This window comes from Seriola aureovittata, chromosome 5 (assembly GCF_021018895.1).
Source record: "Seriola aureovittata isolate HTS-2021-v1 ecotype China chromosome 5, ASM2101889v1, whole genome shotgun sequence".
NCBI lineage: Eukaryota > Metazoa > Chordata > Actinopteri > Carangiformes > Carangidae > Seriola > Seriola aureovittata.
In genome coordinates this window covers 6083787-6107937 of record NC_079368.1, presented here as the reverse complement: position 1 = coordinate 6107937, position 24151 = coordinate 6083787, and the positions used below count along the sequence as shown (strand labels likewise).

Below are 24151 nucleotides of genomic sequence, written 5' to 3'. Positions count from 1 at the left end.
AAATTAATAATGTGAAATTAAAAAGCAGTGATGCTGCTGATGAGACATTTGCTTGCCACAATATTACCAGGTTATCCCCTTTAGTACTACTTTTCAAAGCAATGCAATCACAGCAAAACCCATGAGATTTTTGTGATCACTGCATCAATTCACAGTAAGTTTAGCCCCATGATAGAATGCTGCAGGGATTACGTATTTTTGTTGGCCAACCCAGAAATTAACATCACTCTGGTTCCATCGACAAAAAAGGTAATGAAATCTTTCCATTGGCTTTTTGATTAAAGCAGAAAATAAAATTTATGACAATCAAATGTTTATTATTCTTACACATACATTTGTCCAGTTAGGAGTAATTCCTGCTGCACTTTATTGCTTATTTGGCTCTTAAAACACAAAGCTTGGGGCTTTGACTTGACTTAGGACTTCATAGCCAAGGCTTTAGACTTGTACTTAAAAGTATAACTTTGTCTCACTTTTGGTCCATTCTAAATCTCTAGTTTCATATGTGAATAGTGCAGTATTATATAGGTGCATATCACTAACTAACTGCACAGCCCTATACTTTTGTGACTGTGCGCCAACACAAATGAGAGTAAGCGTTAAGAGCATGAATTGTATGTCACTGTCGACTACAAGCTACGTGTGTAAAACATGCAAAAGATGAATGCAATATTAGTAAAAGCCGATTTTCACTGCCACATTTCTGGTGTTTGTTTGAACTGTCTGTTTTACTGCTGAGAGTAAAGATCAACTTCAAAGATCAAATGTATTACCTGTCAGATGTGACATTATTTACTCTTTGTTCACAAATTGGCAAATTAATTACTTTATCATTTTCTTGTACAGCAGTTGGTGGCCGGGACGCCTGTACTGTACATCACCGGGGGTAAAGTGTGAGAAAGAAAAATCGTTCCATGATAAGTGTAAGTTGTGTCAGAGCTGAATGAAGTGGTATATTTATAGGTTTGCCTTCATACCTTTGCGATGCACATCAGGTTAGAAAAATAACTGCTTTCAGTTTGATTTGATTGATTGCTAAAAGGAGCTTCTGCTGTTTCAGTCCAAACAGCCCTAAATCAAACTTGTCACAAATTTCCGGATTTAACAAGGCATCCTGCACTGAAGGAGAGGAGAGACAAAAATCTATTATGAGCGAGCTCTGCTGAAGGTCATTTTTCAAATGTGTGATAAGGATCTAAGAAAAATTCTCACACTGCAGACAAACTAACAAGTGGTTTGAGTATTTATGAATACATTTAACCTAAGCTGAGAAACACTGTGAGCATAAAAAATGAATGCTGAGGACTTTCCTAAATATTTTGTAGTTTTACATAAGAAACCATTTAAACTGACCTACTCACTGACAGTTTTAAATATGCTCTTACACATCCAAAATCCAGAATAATCTTTTCAAGTCAGACATTTTGGCTCTTGTGTATATATTTTCTGGTAAAAAAAAAAGAGCAGGGAAACTTTATTTTAAATCCTAATGAATATCTCAAAATCTTAAAAATTATAAAAAAAACATATATTTTGGGGAAAATGTGATAAAATATTTCCTTCTGAAGGACCTTTCAGCCTAAATGAATGGAGTCTTTGTCAACATAAACATTGTATACAGTAAATTTCATATAAAAAAGAAAAAAAAATTCCACTTTGTACAAGCAGCACCTTCGGGACATATGATGAAGCTTAGATGCAGTTACTCCTCTGCAGTATTTCAAAGCAGAGCCCACTCCTAACGCAAGGGTCTGTATCTGAAGCTGCCTTTCTGTCCACCTGGAGCCCATCATGGCTGCCAATGCAGGATTGGCAGCTGCAGCACTGCACTCTGGGATACCGGACACCCTGAGCTGACGACTCTGATGAATCTGTCTGCTCCTTGCCCTGTGGCCCCCATCAGATCCATCCTACTGGGAAACAAGTGTGTCTGAGTGACCCAGACCGAACACACACACACACACACACACACACACACACACACACACAGAGATTCAAACACATACTTCCCGTGGCCTCTACCACATGCCACGCCATTAATACCAATTGGCCTTTCTCTATGGCTACAAATATTTTTCACATGCTCCTAGCATTCTCCAAGATCATCTTGAATCTCTGTGGCCACAACAAAAGCACACAACTCCTTGTACTCTGGAGTGAAAAACCACAGGATACCCAGCCTGGGATATTTGTTAACATGATTTGTGAAACGTTTCAGGCCACAAGACAGACTGCAGCAGAGAGTCGCACAGGGTGTGGGTGGGGAAGAAGTCAGATCCCCCTCTGCCACGTCTGATGGTTCCTTTATTGTGTCTACAACACAGCCAGCAGGGGAGTCTGTTAAACGCCAGTCAGCCAAACACACAGGCTCATTGTCAAAATATCGCAGAGCAGCGAGGTGTTTGCTTTTGACACATCAACAAACAGAGCTCAGGGGATATCACTGCACAGACAGAGAGCAGTGTCTCAGTGCGGGACAGATCCCTGGTCGGACAATTAAAGAATTACAAGATTCAGTCGTGCACTTGTATTACATGAGTTAATCTGCATGCATCATGTGAGCCTGTGTGTTCAGTCTTTAAACGAGTTATGTTCTACATCACTAGTTCCCAACCAGGAGTCGGGGCCCCGTGATAACCCCCCAGATAAATCTAAGGTGTCACAAGCTTATTAACAAGAAAATAAGCAAGAGAAACAACATATTTCTGCTCCACAAATTATGCATCAAAGTTGATTCTTGACCTCGTACAGTGCAACTCCAGCTCCACTTACTACTGTAGCTTTTAGTCTTAATCCTAAAGTGTAAGATAACATGGAGGAGAAGTCTTAAGAAAAAGTGCTATGAAGGTACTCCTAACAGCTAGTGGATTCACATCAGCGGATTTATCTCCATGGCAACCGAGCAAACTCCATCAGTTAATGATGTTGGAGCTGATGAAGATATGTGATTGTGATATGATTGAGAAAAGATGGTGAATGAGCCATCCATCAGGTTTGTTTGTCTTTCTCATACCTTTCTTTTATTGTGAAATGCTTCATCAGGCTCCTAAAACTTTTCAAATGATCCTTTTCTTCAAGTTTCTTCCTTTTGTTTCCCATACTGTGTATTTCCCTTCTCTACATCAAGGACCTATACGGATATAAGGTGACATATGGTGTGCAAATTGTAAATTGTAATTGTGTGTGTGTGTGTGTGTGTGTGTGTGTGTGTGTGTGTGTGTGTGTGGGTGTGTGGGTGTGTGGGTGTGTGTGTGCGTGTGTGCCTGTGTGCGTGTGTGTGTGTGTGTGTGTGTGTGTGTGTGTGCGTGTGTGTGTGTGTGTGTGTGTGTGTGTGTGTGTGTGTGTGTGTGTGTGCGTGTGTGTGTGTGCGTGTGTGTGTGTGTGTGTGTGTGTGTGTGTGTGTGTGTGTGTGTGTGTGTGTGTGTGTGTGTATGTGAGTATGTACATCTGTATTTTATGGCCAGCCAGCCCTACCCTGGGCTCCTGGAAGCCTCCTGGCCCCGGGCTTGTTTTGAGTCAGATGGTTTGTCAGTAAGCGGGAAGCCCTGATGCCACAATGCTGTGTTTACTTTTCACTCAGCATATTAGATATGGCTTCAATCTACCCTGATGCTGGTATCAGCTGGGCATGTGGTGTGTGTGTGTGTGTGCCTTTGTCTGCGTTTGTGTGTCCTTTTGTGTGTGTGTGTGTGCGTGTGTGTGTGTTTCTGTGTGCCGTTTCCCATGCCATCCTGCTGCAAAGACTCACACGTCACAAGCCCATCGCTTTGAAGAGGTTATCAGATGGGAATTTCATGCCAACCCCCTGAATCCCTTCTCCTCCATCCCCCACCCCCCTCCCCCTCCATACATCATGCTCATATTTATATTGGTGTCTGCTTCAGATACAGATCCAAGACTGTCGCTGCAGATTTATCGCTTTCACTATAGTATGTATACTGCATCAACAAAAATAAAGACAACTATCAGGAGCTGTGTGCAGCGGGCGTGAAAATGGAGATAGGCTTCGAGCAGAAGTCAGACACTGCATGTAAACAAAATGCATTGAGCAACAGCGCAATGAAGTTGAATTCCTAGACTGCCAAGATTATTCTGGCTCTGCGGTCACTGAACTGAATCTCAGGTGCCGTACGAGTGTGTGGTTATGCTGAAGGAAGTGGGACCGCTTAGCTGTGGTGCTCTGATAAAGGAAGTAATCAAAACAAGAGATGAATAATGTGAGATGCAGGTTATTGCTCCAGCTGGGCCAGGGTTGAAAAGGTTCCTGAGGTTAAGTCCAGACCAAGGTTAGCTGCAGAAGGCATGATTGGTGAGTATGAGATGTGGTCAGGGGATGAGACGGGTCTAGGGGCAGGCAGAGGGTGTTCTGGGAGTTTTTTTTTCCTATAATGACAGGGTGCTGGGCAGCTGGATCCTGTTTTCCAGTGCGCTCGGGGAGCGTAGCAGGGCATGGACAGCTCCGTCTGTGGGCCCTGTGTTCATTAGTGGAGCAGCACTGCAGCACTGGGGGTGATTCACAAGCATATCAAGTTAAAAAGAAATGCCTGGCCACAGAGGGATTTTCCTGCTGGGCCGGAGTATGTGTGTGTGTGTGTGTGTGTGTATGTGGGTGGAGAAAAGTGGTATGGGATCAAGGGGATGGAATTAGTAAACTTCAATTGGAAAACTTCCCCGCATCCGAGGAGACTCTTAAAAGTCATCCTCGATCATCCACAGCTCTCCTGTTCCCTGTCTGGTCCATAAGACATGCTCAGACGGTTTTTTTGTAGGTTTTACCTTAAATTCAGTGATGTGTTTTTTTTTTTTTTATCTGGCTGGCTCATCTTGTGATTATTTGGAGACCTGGGTCTTGTGCTTGTGTATGTTTGTGAGTGTTTTTCCCCTGACGCTGCACTGCGCCACCGCTGGTCCAGGCACGGTGCCAGTCGATCAGGTTTCACTCTGCTTGTGTTTGCTTCTCTGACTGGCTTGGCAGAAACCAATAAACACCACACTCCCGGTCTTATACCTCCTTCTTCGTCTCACCCTCCCAGAAAGAAAAAAAAAAAAAAGACCATTCTTGCTCTGCCAAAGCACACAAGGCATTATGGATCAATTTGATTTTTTTTCCACCAGTTCTTTTCCATCTTTGTTGGAATTCCTTGCATTCTTGGCAGTGTGCTACTTAACAATTAAAACAAAAACACCAGACAGAGTAAGACAGAGCTACTCCGTATATCACCGTAACTGGATCTATTTTTCTGTGATGCCACCGAGCCTCAGCGCCCCATTTGTCTTTGGCGAGACCACAGGGTGACTTTGGGGTGGTCTTTTGGTGTTTGAGCCTAGGCCACCTTCCACTGAGTGTTTGAATCTGGACCGAATTGGTGCCCCGCTCCTCCTCTCGCCCCCACCTCTTTTTGTTTCATGTGGTTTGTAACTGCAGCACGGCACATGTGGCTGATATCGTTCAGCTCAGTTTGATCCCCATCAAAATCAAAATTGCTTAAATCGCCAAATGCAATAAATAGAGAGAAATTTGTCCTGATGGCATTGATGACATACCATCATGTTTCCTTGTAACACAGACACATGGTGCTAGTTATAAAAATATACAGAGCACTATTTCATTAGGGTTACATACCAGGCACAGTGTCACAGAGAGAAAATGAAAACTACATAGAATTTGTACATGTAAACTTCTGTAGAAATCAATAATCATGGAGGGTAATTTCATACAAATTGGTGTTGATATTATTATGAAAAGTCAAACTGAACTTTGCATTCATTTTTGAGATGAAATCTGTATAATATACATCCTCTGTGTTTAACCTTGTTAACATGTGAGCTCCATCTGATGGTTTTTATATAATACAAAATATATCATGAGCGAAATAAGCAGTCAATACCATGACCGAGTATTTCCACCTTGGAACTGCAGTGAACCAATGACAGCCTCATAAAAATGTCTCATATAACCTAAGGAACCAATCCTATCAACTTGCAGGAACAGAGAGAGAGAGTTTGCATTAGCACAACCAACACTGTGTCAGCCACTGCCAGTTACAAGCTACCAAGCTAACGAGCTACCAAACGACATAAATGAAACTAAAGATAACTACGCTAACCGCTCTGATCCGTCTGCTAGTCTCTGATTCTGGTCTCAACAGACTCCTCATCTGAGTCTGGGTCTGACTGAGTCTCTCTGATGTTTCCTCCTCTGACTATCTTGATACTCTGTGCTCTTTCACCTGCTAGCCTAGCAAAAGCAGATGTGGTGGGCGGGGCACGAGGCCTGATCCAGATTTCTCAATGAGGAAGTAAGTGTAGATGTGCTTCCAGCCCCAGTTTTCCATTATCATGTGGGAAAATCATGTTAAACAAAATATCAATCATGGAGAGTACTTTTTCTAGAGAGGAAGTTTTATTTATTTTTCTGCCATGATATTTCTCCCTACATTAGTGCTCGCCACAATATGTCCAAAAACAGTTTCATCCTCTTTTATAAAATGGAAAAATGTGAATAATAGCTAACAGCTAATAATAGTTAACATTTCCTTACACATACAGTGAGGAATTCAAATGTCAGTTGGACTTTAAGTGAATCTGAGACCCAGAGAGGTTTTGGGTTTATCTTTCTATTATCTACTTCCAAACACATTAATAGTCTTTCAACCTCAGCCATACCAGAACAGATTGGTCACCAATTCTACCTCTTCTAACTCTGTTTTTTTTTTTTTTTTGTCAAAAGTATGTATTTCAAAAGGCTAAGACTCAAATTTGTCTTTCCTGCATGTGACAAGCTACATGCCCTTATATCTGTTCAACTGTGAGTGGAGTTTTTTTCTTTTTCCTGTGTGAGAGGTTTTTATCTCGCTCTCTATCTCTACTGACAGTACGCCACTATGCCTCCATAATGGCATATTTGCCCGAGACGTCAGTGTTTTGAGAATACACAGCTAGGGACCTGTGAAGTGTGCACGTGTGCTATGGCTCGACCTGTACTGTAAGTGCAAGGATATAAGCTTCCTACACACACACACACACACACACACGGATACACACATTTAGTCTAAATAGAATGGAACCCTACTCGTCGGACAAGTTGCTCTCTGTGTCCAACACAAAGAGCCTGTCATATGAAGACAGCACAGAGGAACATAGATTTTCCACATGTCTGGTGCAGTTGCTTTATTTGACAACATGCAAACTATGTTTATCTTGCTCCCATGCAGTTATGTCTGGCATTTGCACAAGCATTATGCCAAGTTTCCACATCCAACATACCACAAGACAAAAAACATTACTTTGTAGACTAATTCACTAATGGCTTTTATGTCATAATGGACATGAATTGCTGTATATTCGCTCAACTTTTCTTTTCTTGGATAAATAATCCTCATTAATGAATTTCGCGGTGGTTATTTAATGGTAGCTTGACGTCCTCTCACTTTCTCTCTGAAACTCATTCAGACCATATCACCCTTCCCTCTTCTCCCCAAAAAGCCCCATAAATCACTTTCCTGTAAACAGTAGTGACACACAGCCTGATGTGTACTTCGATATATCTTTGGGAGACCACAAGGCCTGAAATCCGAGCCCGCTTGTGTTTGAGAGACAAACTGTAGAGAGACATTTGTGCTCACGTGTTTTGTGTGCAGGGCTCGTTCCTCTGTGTTTGTGTGGTTCGTATCGCTCTCTCTCTCTCTCTCTCTCTCCATTCACAGAGCTATATGTACATGCCGTACACAGATGGCATCGAGCTAATTTGTTCTTATTGTTACAAATTATGTTGTCGCACTTAAGCGTGGTAATGCTACCAGTAACAATAACACAGATTCAGACCGGGCCACGGCTGGAGCAGCTGCGTGACGCCACTTATGGCCCGGTTGGCTGCGCAGAGTTACTCAGAGCGAATGGTTTTTGGTGTAAACACTCTTGGCAGGACATATGGCATGGGCCTGCAGACAAAACCTACTGGAATGGCAGTTAAATAACATTCACCTCATAGCACAAATAGCTTTGAGTTATTAAGCTTCACAATAAACATCCACACCTCAGACATGTTTGATTTTGTGTGACTAAAGGCGGATGCGTTGAGGATCTACATGTTATGTGACCGATACTTTTATCCAGTATAATGGCAGTGTCAGATAACATCATTATCTTTACAGCAATCAATAATGAGTGTTGGCACAGACAATAATTGTAACAAATAATTGTGTGATCACATAATGTTATTTAGAATAGACAGGCCCAGACGCACATGCCACAAAAGACTAAAGCTCATTTCAAACATGCACCTCATTGTGTAAACATGATGGCAGTTCAATGAGTCAGTCTCAAGTGCTTGTGACATTCAGTACATCGTACCTATACATTACTGTGACACTTTCGACGGGGCACATGTGAGGGCCACAACAGCCCAAGATTAAAACATGCACAGAAAACTTAAACTCACATTTTGTTCACCTGTGCTATATAAATGTATCCAAAAAATCTGCCAAAACACTATATACAGCATGTGAGTCCCAACAAGGTGGTATATTTCTGTATCTAATAAAAAGACGTTTATTGGGGTTATAGTATTAGGTGTAGGATTCACTGATCAAACACAGAGGCCAGCTTCCCTTGCACTCACATTGATCATTAATTAAAGATGCCCTGTGGAGTTTCTGGCCAATAGCAGGGCTATGGAGATTTTCATTAGTGGGTCCCTGTTTTACATGTGCACATGCACACTAGTGATGTGATTCCTACCAATGGTTTCATGCCATTTACTAATGCTAATGCAGGTAAGGTGCCAGTGCAGTCTGCTAGCTAGCTGGATGTAAACAATGCAGGTTTCACAATTTTCAAACAGACCAGGCTTGCAACTGTTTTCAGCAGAAAGGAGTGCACTCAGCATGTTTGTTAGACCTTAAGGATACACACAATGAACTTTTGTGAGAAACACTGACTGTAAACAGTTTTCTCCACAGGGCAGCTTTAAGGTTTTGATGACAAAATGAGCCTTGTGAGAGAATAACACCAAATATATATGCAAGCATCGCTGTTCTTTCCAAAGTGGTCCCGTCATGTCTGAATAAAATCACAAGAAACATTTATATCCTGGGGCTGGTTTCACAAAGATAGTTTAGACTGGTCTGTAGCATTAGGCCAGTCTTAATTTTGCTCATAGATCATATACAATACAAGTAAAACTATTTCACAAAAATAAAGACTGACTAATTTTAAGCCAAAGAAAATTAGAGACCTTACCCGCAGGATAACTCACAATGTTACCATATTAACAATCAGTGACACCTGCGCTGACCAATAGCACCCAACAACAAAAAAAACAGGAAAACATGGCTCATAATTTGTGGTTTGCTGACATTGTTATGGAGAGAGCAATGAGAAGAGAAAGAGTTTTTTTAGATTTATATTTTTATTTTCTACACTCTTCACTGAAAGTAAAACATCCTGGGGCGTCGAGTGGCGCCCCATATGTAGATGCTACAGTCCTCGCTGCAGCAGGCCCTGGTTCGAATCCTGCATCGGACGGCCCTTTACTGCATGTCATACCCCCTCTCTCTGCCTCCCCATTTCTTGTCTCTCTCTACTATCCTGTCCAATAAAGGCACAAAAGCCCAAGAAAATATATTTAAAATAAAAAAACATCCTTGTAACTGTATATTCTTCCAAAACATTTTCTGCTGGGGGTAAATGGAGCTCAGTGGTTGGATGTGGTTCCTCAGTCAAAAAATTTTTTTTTTTTTTTTTTTTTACACAGAATTCATTGTACCACAGTCCGTCTTAAGGTAGTCAAGAATAAACTGGTTTGTGCAAAAAATGAATTTAGACGTCTGTTTGATTATTTGTTATTGGTTATCTAGCTATCTAAGTCTATCTTTATGAACATCTAAAGCCATCGCTTTAACAGATAGATGTAGCAATGTTACATATGCCATGTCTGAAAATGGAAGTGCTTGAATGTGAGCACCTAATCATTTCTCTCTGTGTGTGTGAGTGTGTGTGTGTGTGTGTAAGATGAAAGCCAACAGAGGCTTTTCATCAGGTGTTAGCTGGTTCTGGGCCTGTGTCGCCCTCTCAACACCGGATGACAACTGGCAGCCAAGCTCCTGAAACCCAGGAGAGGCGCTGAAAAATGTCTCTGATTACAACCCATTATTAATTGTGAGACCAACAAGCAGAGACTGGAGCGATCATTTTTCTGAGCAACAAACCCAGCTTTGGCTTTCTGTTATCTCTCTAATCCTATCTCATCCCTTTCCTGTCCACATCAGCTCAGTGTTGTAGCTCTGAGCTTGACCCAAAATGGCAGAGAGCATAGAATAAGGGAGAAAGGGGGGATAAGTGGGGAATGAATAAAGGGCTGGGGACAGATTTAAGGGTCTGACTGGTGGTGACCATGAGGGGGTTCCCCATGGATCAGTCTTAGGCCCAGGTGCAGAGTTTTAATGAAGATGGTGGAGTTAGAGAGAGAGGAATACACTTTGAATACCCTGTCCCCATGTGGAGTCTCACTCAACACTGTGGCCCTCTTTGACCCTGATTAGTTTCCTTTTCCAGGTTTAGCAGCAGGATGCTGACCCCCAGAACCCCCCTCCACTACCTGAGCACTAAGAGATAGCCCTGTTTCCCTGGGGACAGATATTGCAGTTACGCCTGTTGTCTGGACTGAAGCCAGCTTGGATTTTTCACAACAGCGAAGGTGCCCATCTGGCAGAGCAGACAGGAAGCTTTGTTCGCTGTCCTGACTCATCCATCCTGTCCTTTGTAATACACTGCGTTCTTCATGGTATGTTGCATATTGTTTCTTTCATGTTTTGTGTGCAATTTTCAATAGAACATGGTTTTGTATTTTTACAAAACGCTTCATGGATGACGGCCATCACAGATGACGGCCATCACAGATGCAACTTTGTTTATGCCTCTCATGCATTATATATATCAAATAATATTTTCCTCAATGACTGAGTGAACCCTGCCCTTTCTCCAAATACAAAATACTAAACAATCATATAATATGATGCTGCTCCATGTAATCTTTTAAAATTTAATAGACAGCAATGTTTATGTGCTTGCAGTTTGCACATGTTGCTTCTGTCTCCTTTGTGCAGGTGGAAAGTAACTAAGTACATTTACTCAAGTACTATTTAAGTACAATTCTGAGGTACTTACATTTTACTTGAGTATTTCCCCTCAGGTTGATCTGGTGTCCCTGTATATACAGTAAAACTGCATATAAACTAGTTCACAGTAGCTCCACATCTAGCAGCTACAACAGTAACATGCTGCTGACACACCAATGCTTCAGTATTATCTAATGGTGTCATATGTGTATAACAATATATCAGTCGGAGGGACCAAACCAGTGCTTTTACTCTGAAACTTTAACTCCATTTTTCTTTTTATGTGCTTTAAGTAGGATTTTTACTTGCAATTGAGTATTGAGCAGTGTTTATTCCATCATGTTATCAACTTGTGACTGACAGTTCAACAGCTCACTATGTTTATCATTGTGTTGGCTGATTCTGTTGTTATGTTTGTGGCATTCTTGCGTCGCCTCAGCTGTTACATTCAGCGCTCCAGGCGTATGTCACCTATGCCACGAGACCGGCCATGCCCTTTGTATTTTTATGTATCTATCTGATATAACCTAATAATGAATTTACATGTGCAGAGCTCTGGAGTGTGTGAGCAGGGTGTGAGACATTCCTGATAAAAGGCTGAGTTGACTTCAGGGCATTAGCACTGTTTGTTCTAGATCGCTGCTTGTTTGTTTTGGGGCCAAATGTGTGTTAGTGAGCTCGGGCAACGGCTGGCTGCATGTCCTACTAATTATGCTGGAACTGGCAATGTGTAGATCCTCAGCGCATCCGCCTCCTTCAGATCTAGGGAGATAAGTGTGTGTGTGTGTGTGTGGGGGGGGGGGGGGTGGGTGGGTTTTGGGTGGGGGGTGGGGGGTGGGTGGTGGTGAAAGGGTGTTTGCAGGCTGAGAATGTGGCTGTGGTTGTGCACACACCTTGTCTGCGGTTTTTCTCCATCTCTCTTTTTCGTACTCTCTTCCCTGTTTGTACCGCCTGCCTGCGCTATCTGTCCTCATATCTTCATTGGCTTCCTAACACCTGTTGATAAAAGACATCCTCACCTGTCAGCAACAGCCACCCAGCTACTCAAGGGCCCGATCCTTAGAAGAGCCGAAAGCACTCTATGAATGTGTCTCTCCCTCTGTTTGTAATTATTTCTCGTCTCTTCATTACACATCTGCACTCTTATTATTCTGGTTATAAATTGTCTCTACTCTCTTCATAAATTAACATGCACAACTTTCATTAATAAGTTTGTGGCAGAGAGATCTATCTTACTATTACATTGTGCTGTGGAAATACACTCTGCTATATTTACACCTAAACTTCTGTTTTCTTGTCATGGAGGAAACGACTCAGCCTGTGAAAACAGCTGTGTAAATCTTCTGTGGCTCCAGAGGAGCTTTGCCAAGTTTGAGAAAATAACCCTAATGATGTCATAGGGGTTATCTCAGCTTGGGATTGGCAACTACACATTTTTAACATAAAACCTCCAATATAAACAGGGGGTCTGTGGCCTGTACCACAAAGCAAGATTAGGAGGTTATCCAGATATCTTTGGGCTTAACTCAGGTTTTGTTCCATCACAAAGCTGGCTCACTTTTAACCAGGATAGATCACCATGGTAAGCTGTGCCACACGGAGCAGGTGAACTTCAGAGGGTCAAATGTAATATGCTAGTCAGACCTTATCGGGCATTAGCCACTTTTCTCCTCCTCTCTCCTCTCCTCTCTGGTTTGGCAGTATGAAACAGTCTGACATCACTTGTAACTTTTCTATGTGCATTGCATATTTGTAACAGTTTGTTCATCACCAGACAGAAAAGCAAAAAAAAAGAAAAAAGAAAAGCCAATTCCTGCACTTTTTACCAGTGGCCTTACTTTAATATTTGGAGACTTCTAGTGTTTCTATAGATTCTTTTACGTTAACTCAGTGTCAGACATTGAATTAAAGGAGCTTTGTTTTGATATTGCTACATAGCCAACGTTGGCATTAACAGCTGTTTACTTACCCGTCTCAAAAAACTTAATTCCTTTACTCACCAAGAACTGTCTTCAGCCGTGGAGAGCAACACCAATGTTAACTCTTGTCTCTATGAGTATGGATTAAAAGTCAGGATCTCTCATCTTCAGTTGAATCAGTTTTGAAAGTTCTTTTTTTTTGAGAGCTGTAAACTAAACCATTTTCAATAAAAAATATGACATTCACATTATTTATGCAGAATTTTCTGGGGGTTTCACACTGGGCAAACCAAAAACACACTTGCACTTGAAGCTTGTCAGAGCAACACAAACTGAAGTCAGCCCACATGTTTTTTTTGGTATTACTTGAAATGTACCTTGTCAAAGTGAACTAACTTTAGTGTTGTAAACAAACCTGCATCTGTTTCCATGTAAATTTCCACATTCTAGCAATGTCTCAACACGTTATCTCTCCAGAAAACAAACAGCTTTATCACATCCACTCCCCTAATCACCCGGACTACTGTACCTTGGCTACCTGTCTGTATCTGATTCTGTGCTATGGGTGTTGTTAAATGATGGCAAAGATGCAACAACCACATGAAACTTGGTATCTCAGAACTGTTGCATTTTTCTCTTGAGTTTCCCAGCTTGAGTTGGGTGTTTTTTAATCAATCTCTTGTGAGTCCCTCAACTTTCAATTGATTGCAATGAAACAGCCATTCAGTTTGAGTATCAGGCCTCACAGACTGGCCAAGAGGGACTATTCAGGATGGAGAAGATGTTTTTACTCTCAACGAGTAATATTTTACTTCCCTCCCTCTCTGTTCCTCTACTTCTCTCTTTCCTTGTCTTTATGTGGTGTCACGTTCTCCTGCTGTGCTTCTTTACTCTTTAAAAGAGATGCAGGGGAGCTTTAAAAGGGAAAAAAGACCTGAGACGTCATCAGATCCAAGATTGCCTTTTGTTAAGTAGAGTGGTGTTAGTGCTGTATGTGCATGCGTAATGTGTGTGTGTTCCAGACGACAGTGTGTTAAAGACGTTCATGTCACTAAGGTGAATGGAGGTGGCAGGGTGCTAACAGCTGTAGACAGGTTCCAAGGCAGTGAGGTTACAATTGGTGTTAATAGATGCCTGCCTAAAGAGCAGATCACAATACACATGAAAACACACCCTCGGTCGGTGCTCATTCAGCTTCTTCTCCGCCTGTGTTCAGCTGTGTTTCAAGGTGTGTTTATGTGTCAACCACAAATTATTTGAACTTGTTTTCTAGCCAGCATGAATCTGCACAGCAGGCAGTTACTTGCAGTATGCGTAGTTGTACGTGGAGTGTTTGTCTTCAGTATTCAGATGATGCAGGGATCTTTGGGGGAGAAAAAGGAGTTTCAGGTTGGAGCAGCTGAAGATTGATTTTCAATTTGTCCTTCTGTTTCAGTTTATTTTACAATTTCAACCTTCATATCAATTAAAACTATAGATTGTACAATTACCAAGGCCAGTTAACATATATGGTTTATAAACACAAATACATAATAATATGTGCATATAAACAAATTTTAACCATTGAGGCTCCAACTTCTCCTTTAGCATGCTAACTCTTAGTTAGGTCTGGATAAATTAATATTTTGAATAAGAACAAAAAAAACGTTCTTGCAATGCAAATAAATAATAAAGTGTAAACTAAATAATAAAATAAGGTGTTTTTGTTCAAACAATTATGATCAAATGCACCAAGTCTGTGAATAACTGAGCTCTAATGTCAAAGAAAATTTAGTAGGAGTAGCAGCCCAGTGTAGTATCAGTCTAACCCTGCTGCATTATGTATGACTGTTTCCTGATTCGCTGCTCTCCTGTAGCTCTGGTCAGGCACAGTCAGGCGAACCTACAGCACAGGCCTGTGCAGCTGACACCCAGCAGCCTCTGGGAGCTGACAAATGGAAAAGGCCTGAAGATGAATGAAGCACAATTACCCGAGGTAACAAATGTTCCTAATGATTTATGCCCGGCTCAGGTTGCTTTATTTTTGCCTGGGTACAATTCTCCAGGAGGACAGTGGTAGTGGTGGAGGTGGTGCGAACCCTGGGGCTGCTCTGAGCTGATGCTCAGACAGTGAACTGCAGACATTGACTAATGAGCTATGTGAGACCACCGCCATTGATATTTACCTCATTTCTCCTCACCCAACCACTGTCTCAACAACGTCAAGGCTAACCATCATCCTTCTTTCTTTTTTCCTTGCTTAGGTATGGCTAACCACCACCACTCTCTGGCCTCTCCTAAAGGCCCACCCATCGGTGCCCCAGGGCAGAGGAGAGAGAGAGGGAGAAGGTGAAAGGGAGATGGAGAGGGGAGAAGGTCAGACGAAAAGCTTCAGGCATTGCGAAGAAACACACACTTCTCTGTGTTTTCACTTGTCTGCTTGATGAACTATCATACGCACTACACGGCTGAGGGAAAAAAAGACACATGTTTTTTTATACTATATTCTGAGGTGTGAGGAACATGGATTTCAGCCATAAAACATCCTAGAATATGGCTCTGCTGACTTCTTTTATCACCAGAGATGTGTGTTAACCTGAGAGCATTAGCGCTGTTTGTTTTAGGTAGTACTCCTTTCCTACCCTTAATGTGTATGTTACATTTTAGTATTACTGAGTTGAACATTCATTACTGGAATTGCCAATAATTATAATAATAATTAAATAAATGCTGTCCTCTTTTTGAAATCATCAGAATTTTGTGCGATAGAAGGATTGACGCTGAAGTCAATAAGGATTCACTTCAGCTCTCCGTAAGAGTGAACAAGCAGTTTGTTGACAATGAGGAAAAGGTAACTCTACTCCACTTGACGCCCTGAGGTCATGTGGAAGTTCTCACCTCACATTTTACATATGAGCTATTACCGCTTTGATATCTTGGCTTTGTGCATATGAGATTTGAAACACTGGTTTTGTGCAGAGTTGAAAACCTGCTCTCTGGTTACAAACCTCTGGCCCAGGTGGTCCCTCTCAGACTCCAGACACTAACCCAACCACCATCATGAAAAATAAGAGCCACAATCCATATTTACAGTGGAACAGTCAACCACTCCTTTTCTCCCACTCTCCCCCTCACTGGATAACAAATGGCCAGAGTGATACATTCATCAAGATCAGATTAATTGCGAAATAAAGCGCAGTCTTTCTAAATAAGCTTCACACACTCAGGGAAGCTCTTCACAGGAGGTACTAATTTGTCAGTTCAATGAAATTAATCACCTAATTGAAAAATGGTTCCACTAAGACTCAAGTGTCAACAGAGGCGTGGCAAAATCATATAACTGATTATTCAGTTGAAACCATTAACCCAAGCAGCTGTTATGATGAATCATGCAGGGAACCTAAACAAGCCCATCTCAGTGGACCGCTGTTAATGAATATTACCCAATTTCATCCTTGTATGATTTATGTATTGTTTGATAATCAGAGGTACTGCCTCTGAAATGTTGAATATACTATATTTAAAGATGGATCAGGTTTCTCAGTGGATTGCTCAGTGTGTTCATTTTCAGGGTAAGGTGCTACATGTGGCATTTTGACACAAACAAATCATTAACACATTCATTTCAGCCATAAGTACTGTGAGCAAACTCAGCCATTGCTGGGAACATTCAGAAGATCTGCACTTAATCTTACTGTACAGTGATGTGACCCCTTCAGTGATTGTTAAATTTTGTTTTACAGTTATTTAACATAACGCATAAACAAGAGAACAATACAATACAATCTGATACGATACGATACGATACGATACGATACGATATGATACGATGATATATGGTGGCACAGCGGTGCAGTGGTTAGCACTCTCACCTCACGACAAGAAGGTTCTGGGTTTCTGTGGAGTTTGCATGTTCTTCCTGTGCCTGGGTGGGTTTCTGCCAGATACTCCGGCTTCCTCCCACAATCAAAGACATTAGCGACTCCAAGGTGCCTGTAGGTGTGAATGTGAGTGTGATTGGTTGTTTGTCTCTATATGTTAGCCCAGTGATAGACTGGTGACCTGTCCAGGGTGTACCCCATCCTCGCTCCAGCCCCCCTGCAACCCTGAAAGGATAAGCAGTATGACTAATGAATGAATAATGAATGATATAATATGGTATAATGTACTGTATATCAGTGTCAATATATAACCTACCAATCCATCCAGCACGTTTAAGGGCCCAGTGACTGACATGAACCTGGAGCATTTCTCTTTGATATACAGTAAATCATTACATACACACACACCTACACCCACAGATGCACACATAGTCATGAGTCTACAAAAAGCAATCCCATATGTTCACATGCATGTATAGACACATGCAAAATATTTCCAAAATAATAAACATATGCTTCCTATAGAAATACACTGCACTTACACTCATACAGTATTCCTCCTCAGTGTGTCACAGTGGTATGTTTCCTTCACAGGGCCTGCGTGGAACTGAATTGTTGGGGGACTGATGGGAGGACATGGAAATGTGGGTCGAGCTGCACCGGGTCTTTCATCTGAAGGTTCTGTTCATCCTCACTCCGCCTGCTATTCGTCCAGGGAGATGCCTGTCACAAATTCCTGCCTTACATGTCAGAGACACCCGTTCCCCCATGCAGCCCTGGACTGGTCTTACAGACACAATCCAATGGTACACTCACTTTGTAGTAGCCACATTTGACATCTGGACCGCAGAGACAAAGGTGAAACACAGGAGCACACTGATACTGTGGTGTGGTGAATGTTGGTCTTAAAGCAGGTTTGGAAACTGACTTTTTCTGCTGTCATAAAACAGATCAGATGACACAACAATCAAGGTAGCAGCTATAAAAAAATACAGACATTAACTCATCTTTCCTTTTGTTGCTGCACAGTTTTTAATTGTTTTTTCATTGTTTCCAACAACTCCTCTTCCTCCTTTTGCCTGGTCTTCTCTCACTCATGTCATCTCTCTGCCTCCCGATTTCCCCTCTCCTTCCTCTTATTTAATGAGGATCAGAGTGAAAGTTAGATGTGTCCTCTTCAACCACATCAAGCGCTTCAAGCTTGTGCTACTGCTGTGTCCGATGTCTGCAGGCACCGCTTTGTGTGCCTTCAAAAATACCAGGCTTCAGCCTGAAAAGTAGCCATTGTTTTGCTGCATAGATAAATATTGACCATGCAAAGCCCATAAAGGTTTGTGCTTTGACTTTGCAGTACACTTCATGCTGAACTACCTGTCCTCCCCTGCAGATGCAAGCTGTGTAATGATTTTATGTGGTAGACATCAGGTAATCTGATGGTACAGCGTTTCATATTTTGGTGATGTTGTTTTTTTAAAAGCTATATGTGGGAGTGTTTTGAGGGCTGGGAATAATACCAATGCTTCTCTCATTCCAGTTTTTTGTACAACACCAGGAACACTCCTCGCCGAAAAACATCTCTCGCCCTGAGGGAAACAAACTCAGTTCCTGTGCAAATAAATAACAGCACATGCAGTCAAGACAAAACAGCAATTATCCAGGAGAGAGAGACAGAGAGAGAGAGAGAGAGAGAGAGAGAGAGAGTGCTAATGTAGTTCATGCACCAATATTTTCATGTTCACCACTGTTTCTGTCTTTACATGTCTTTACTGCCTGTTTTTGTGATAAATGTGTGTGGATTTGTGCTGTAAACTTCTCCATGCAGTTTGCCGTGTTTGCATAAATACTGTTTAACACTTTGATGATCAGAAGATCTTCATGGACTGATCCCTTGGCAAGAGAAAGACAACAGGAGTTCATTTTGACTTGTGTTGACACTAAAGTCTGAGCTGAAAACCATGTCTGTGCGGTTGTTTCAGGCTCTGGCCTACTAAGTAGTCCAGGCTACAAATGCAGGCATGTTTCCCTACAAATATGAGTCTGTGAATAAACTAAGCCTTAAGCCCGGCTGACAGCACAATTTGATTTTCTAAGATGCCTTGCAATGAAAACCTCTCCACCCTGTTTTAAGTAATAAGAGATTACAGGTAATCTCCTGGTAATGGCAGGTGGCATTCCACCACAGCAAGCACTTCTGAGGCACTGGGAGATGTTGTTTTTGACCTAAAAGCCGCACTAATCCTGTCTCAACATATTAATTGGTTCATTGATGAGCGCAGAAAGGAACTTTACTAACTCAACAAGGTCTGGGTGAAAAGGTTTGTGTTGTTCTATGTCATCTGTGTCTTTGCATGTGAAGGTATGTGTGGGCATGTGCATCTGTTTGCAGAGATATGTATGTACCTGAAAGCATGTGGACACGCACACTATGTAATGCCTCTGCAGCCAGGCTCATGGGTACTGTAGTTTCAGTGCTAAATTGACATTCCAGTGATGATCTAGGAGACTGCTGTGTTGAGGTGTTGAAGTGTGTTTGGCTTATTTTTTTTCAGTGCTTAAAGTTGGATATAGCAAACTGCACATGTAAGCCACATGTCACAAATCGCTCTTTACATTCTAATGAATACTAAATGTACGTAAGATTTGATCAGCACCCTCATTTTTTGCAAGACAAATAACAATATGAAAGTTCAACTGTTGAAAGTTGGCAGGCAAATAAAATATAGTCAGGTATAACAGAGGCTGTTCACTTGGACAGCAATGAGCATAGACCCTAAGGTTTTTGTTGAAGCATGAGACTTGAATAGCAGCTGAAGCAACTGAACCGTAAAAGTTTGCAAAGTCAGATAAAAATGAACAAACTGAAACTGAACTACTAAACTGACAGTAATGTAAATAACACTGACACAGGAAACAGAATATTAATTTGACTTTTATATAATTTTCATTTTAGTTGATTTTGGTGTCACATTAAAATCTACAGTCATAAAACATCCGTGCATGAGGCTATAAACAGGTGTGGACCGCTTGTGAATTTTGTTAGTACCTAAAAACTTTTTTTTTAAATAGCAATACAAAAAAATTGTGAATGTTCTCATAAACCAATTTTAAGTGTCATGTAACATTGCATTCCTGACATTGTCCAACTCAGGATGGATTTGAAGTTTTTTTTTTTGTTTGTTTTTAAAGGATCCAAATCAATAAAGCAGAACCAGAGATTTCATCATTTTCCTTCCACGCATTCATCTTCCTTTTTAAAACCTGGCACCTACATTACCCATAATGCAACTCGAGTGACATCACTTGAGGCAATCTATCAGAATTTTATACATATGCAGCAGTACTTCCCAACATTGGCAAACATACTTTAAGAAAATATCTGTTTAAAGGTGTGACTCTTTGTCAAGTGAACTTTCAAATGTGAATTCAAGGCTGAAAGTAGCCCCGTATCTCGTGACTCCGCCTTGTTTTCACCAGGATGCAGTAAACACAAATTAACACTAGCATGAGATAAGGTCTCATTTGTTTAGGGCTAACATGACAAAGTATCACAGTTTAGTTCACAATGACAATGTAAAAAAATTATTGCTCTTTAAACCACATGATATTAAGCACAGCGAGTCTCCTGTCAGCAGCCGTTCCTGTGAAACAACCAATTACCTGTTTTCTGACCCTGCTGTGTAATTTCCAGTTCCTGCAACAGGTGGGTGACATGTTTTTAAAGTCCAATGTAGTGATTTGATTTAAATGGCATATTGCAGGAAGACTGTAATAATAACCTTTTTCTTCTGTGTTGGTTAGTCGGCTCATGATGATGGGGGAGGTATGGTAGTTTGCCAGTAAAAATGTGTGTGTGTGTGTGTGTGTGTTGTGTGTGTGTGTGTGTGTGTGTGTGTGTGTGTGTGTGTGTATGAAGCCTGTTTTCCATCTCATTTCCTCTCTGCCATCTTCTAACTACCTTTCACTGCAAAGCCTAGTCTGCCTTCAGCGCTACCCTTAAAGGAAATAAATACAGTACAAGTACAGTAACAGCTAGATTAAACTTGCTGCACCCTCTGAGAAACATTCTCTTCCATGCGCGATAATGTTTTTCTGGAGGGAAAGCTGAGCCTTCCTTCTGCGTCCTCTGTGGTCTAGTGAGTGTTTGTGATGTGTGCTTTTATACTTGAGCTGTTGTGTAAGCTCTTGCCAGTCCAGGCAGATGTGAAGGATGGATTTGCTCGCACCACTGCCAAATCATAGTTGTCTTTTCAAGGTCCCTGACCCTGAGATAAATGGCCATGTGCAGCAAATGTAACTCCTTTGAATTTGATTACAGTGCAACGTTACTATTTGCACTCTGCAAATAAACCCGTATGACCAAATAAACCTGTAAGATTGAGTGCATACCAACCTGAGCGACTCAGAGACTACAAAAAATATGTACAATCACTGCTTGTTTGGAAAAGGGTTTTGGAGGGTCGTGATTTTTCAGATAATGAAAATAAATAAGTTTTTTATTTGTTTCCAGTTAGAAATAAACTTGGTTTAAGATAGTCTTTGAAAATGTTTAAATATAGTCTTTTTTATTTATTTAAAAATATATGACTAAGTTTGACACCAAACTTACTTTTGAAAATGTGCATTTTTTGCAGTGATTTATTTTAGCATACCCACTCTGTTAGCATAGTCCTACTCAAATAATCCCAGTTGAAAGACCCCTGTGTGCGGGCTCTTCACAGAGAGACGATGATAAAGTTCTCACATTAAAACATGGCGTCGTTGACCTGTTTATTCTGCATTAGCATTTGACAGGGGCCAGCCAAGAGCAGCAATGGAGGCAGTTTCCATTGCTATTCAGTAAATATTCAGTGGTCTTTGTGTGACTCACCTGAAAGGTCATAAAGCAGAATGTCCAATCATCGCTTAGCCCCGTGCTGATTGGCTGCCTGCCTGCCCTTCATTGTTGGGTGCTTACACCGAGCAGTTGGTTGTAGTGATTTGCTGTTTGGAGAAGATTTAGACCTGTCACTCATACACACACACACACACACACACACACACACACACACACACACACACACACACACACACACACACACACACAGTGGTTTTAAGGCAGGTGGGGGTGATAGGATTATAAAGAGGAGAAGTGAAAATTCCAGTTTGGGAGATCTGCTCAGGCTTAAGTTTCTCCATCGCACATGTCAGGGTGGAAAAACTCCCAGGAGGAGGTGGGGATCGAAGCGTCAATCCCACACTAGGCTCAGGGTAAACACAGAGGTATTCAATGACCCAAATAGTGCTCTCTGGCTTTCTTTTAGCCCTGCTTGTGTTCCTTGCTTGTGTCGTTCTGAATTGTAATGTTGCCACGCAACTATATATCCGGCGCTTGCAGCAAGAACATACCTGAGTATTTTTCATAACATAAATGCCAGTGGATCATATACTTTCACATCCACGGTTGACTGTGACTAAGGAATAAAACCCAAACTTATTGTAAATCTCTCTGTAACAATGAGGCTGTATGGAGATCTTGTGCCTAATGTTAATCTCAGTTTGTAATAGAGGTGTACTATAGGATGATAATTTTGAAGGTGATAACAGTGATGAAAATAATAATGAATAAATACTTAATTTAAGAATATACAAAAATGAAAACATAAAAACTTTCAAGAAGCAATTTGAATCAAAAATAAATATTTAAACAAATGAAAGACATGCATCAATACATAAAACAGTTGAATGTCACCATGCATGCAATATAAAATGTGGATTGCACCTGAATGAACATTTTATTCACCAGATTAAAAGCAGGTGGCACATACAGTTAGCAAAAACATAGAGCACCACAACAGTGTCCCACAAAAAGGAAAGCTTCCAGTTGTGTTTGGAGAGCACTGCAGCAACAAGCGAACATGCATTACAAGGCAGCCGCTTTCGAGTGACTAAGCTGGATGTCATCGTCTGAGAGAGAGAGAAAGAGAGACTGCAGGGGCCTGTAACAACAGAGAGAACAGCACTCAACTCACCACCGACTGTCAGCCGCACAGTCATCTGAAATGGCTGCCTGTGTCAACACCTCCCTGAATCGTTGTTCCTACTTCAGTATGTGTGTGTCTGTGTGAAATGAGTGTCATCACCTGAGCGTGCAGCTCTAGCACCAAAGAGGGATCTGAAGAGCATAAATCAGTGTGTTTTGCGAAAGTGTATGTGTGCGTGCATTCGTGTATGTCATCATCTGCAATTCTTTTATGCCTGTGTTTGTGTGTGTAGATTTATATATATATATATATATATATATAAAACAGATGGTTGTGAGAGTTGCATGAATGTGTTCTTAATTTACCATAAAGGACCTGCAGTAAGATATCTAAGTGTGTTTGTACATACGCTTGTCTGAATTTGTGTGTTACATGCTCATGTGCTAGTGCATTAACTATTAGCAGTGTAAAATATACTTCTACTACTACTAATACCATTAAATATAATGATCACGCTTTAATAATACTTACAATTATAATTGGTTTTAAGGCTGTGCTTGCTTGAGACCAGCATGAAATGCAATAGTTGAAATAGTTGAGAAAATAGGATTGTATTCACATATACCTCAGTAGATTCTCATGTGTTTATAGTGATGTAACACTTCAGTATATGGTTCATCATCTAGGTGCGCTTTTTGAACCCAAGAGTACGATCCAAGTATTTAACCTCATCTACAATTTATTTTTGACTATTTACATAAACATTTGGGAAAGTCGTTTGTTTTTGCTTATTAGTGAAACACATTGTTAGTGTTTTTCTAATATTCAGTGTAAGACATGAAAAATTAAGCCATTTTTTTCCATTGTTTGAGACAACTTAGCAGCTACTTGTTTCACTTCTGTGTCAAACAAGTCCGAACAAGTCAATCCATGAGTATATATGACTGTGTTATCTACATATATCAGGTTTTCTGCAACACAAATGGGAGATCAGTGACATACATGCTAAATAACAATGGCCCCAGTATGGAGCCTTGTGTTACTCCTACAGTAATGATTAATCCACAAACAGGAAAATATGCTTATTTTATTTAGAGCACTCTCATATCTGTCCATTGAATATGAAAATACAGCCAAGTGTCAGATGATTACATTAGCTTAGCATAAAAACTGGAGGTAAACAGCTACTCTGGCTCTTTTTTTTTAAGTAAAACAAAAAAAGAAAATCACCTCGTAGTACCTTTAAAATTGAATAACTCTAGGCAAGTTTGCAAATAAGTGTATTTCCCAAATTG

General features: G+C 41.0%; 1 long non-coding RNA gene across 1 annotated transcript in view; it reads left to right on the top strand.

Moving 5' to 3' along the window:
- The window catches only part of LOC130169063 (uncharacterized), a 35978-nt gene extending 15874 nt beyond the window's left edge, over positions 1 to 20104 (top strand). Inside the window, exons 3-5 of the long non-coding RNA XR_008827784.1 lie at positions 15280 to 15391; positions 15770 to 15866; positions 17491 to 20104. This is a non-coding gene — a long non-coding RNA (uncharacterized LOC130169063). The remainder of the gene's footprint in view (positions 1 to 15279; positions 15392 to 15769; positions 15867 to 17490) is intronic.
- The last annotated feature ends 4047 nt before the right edge of the window (positions 20105 to 24151 follow it).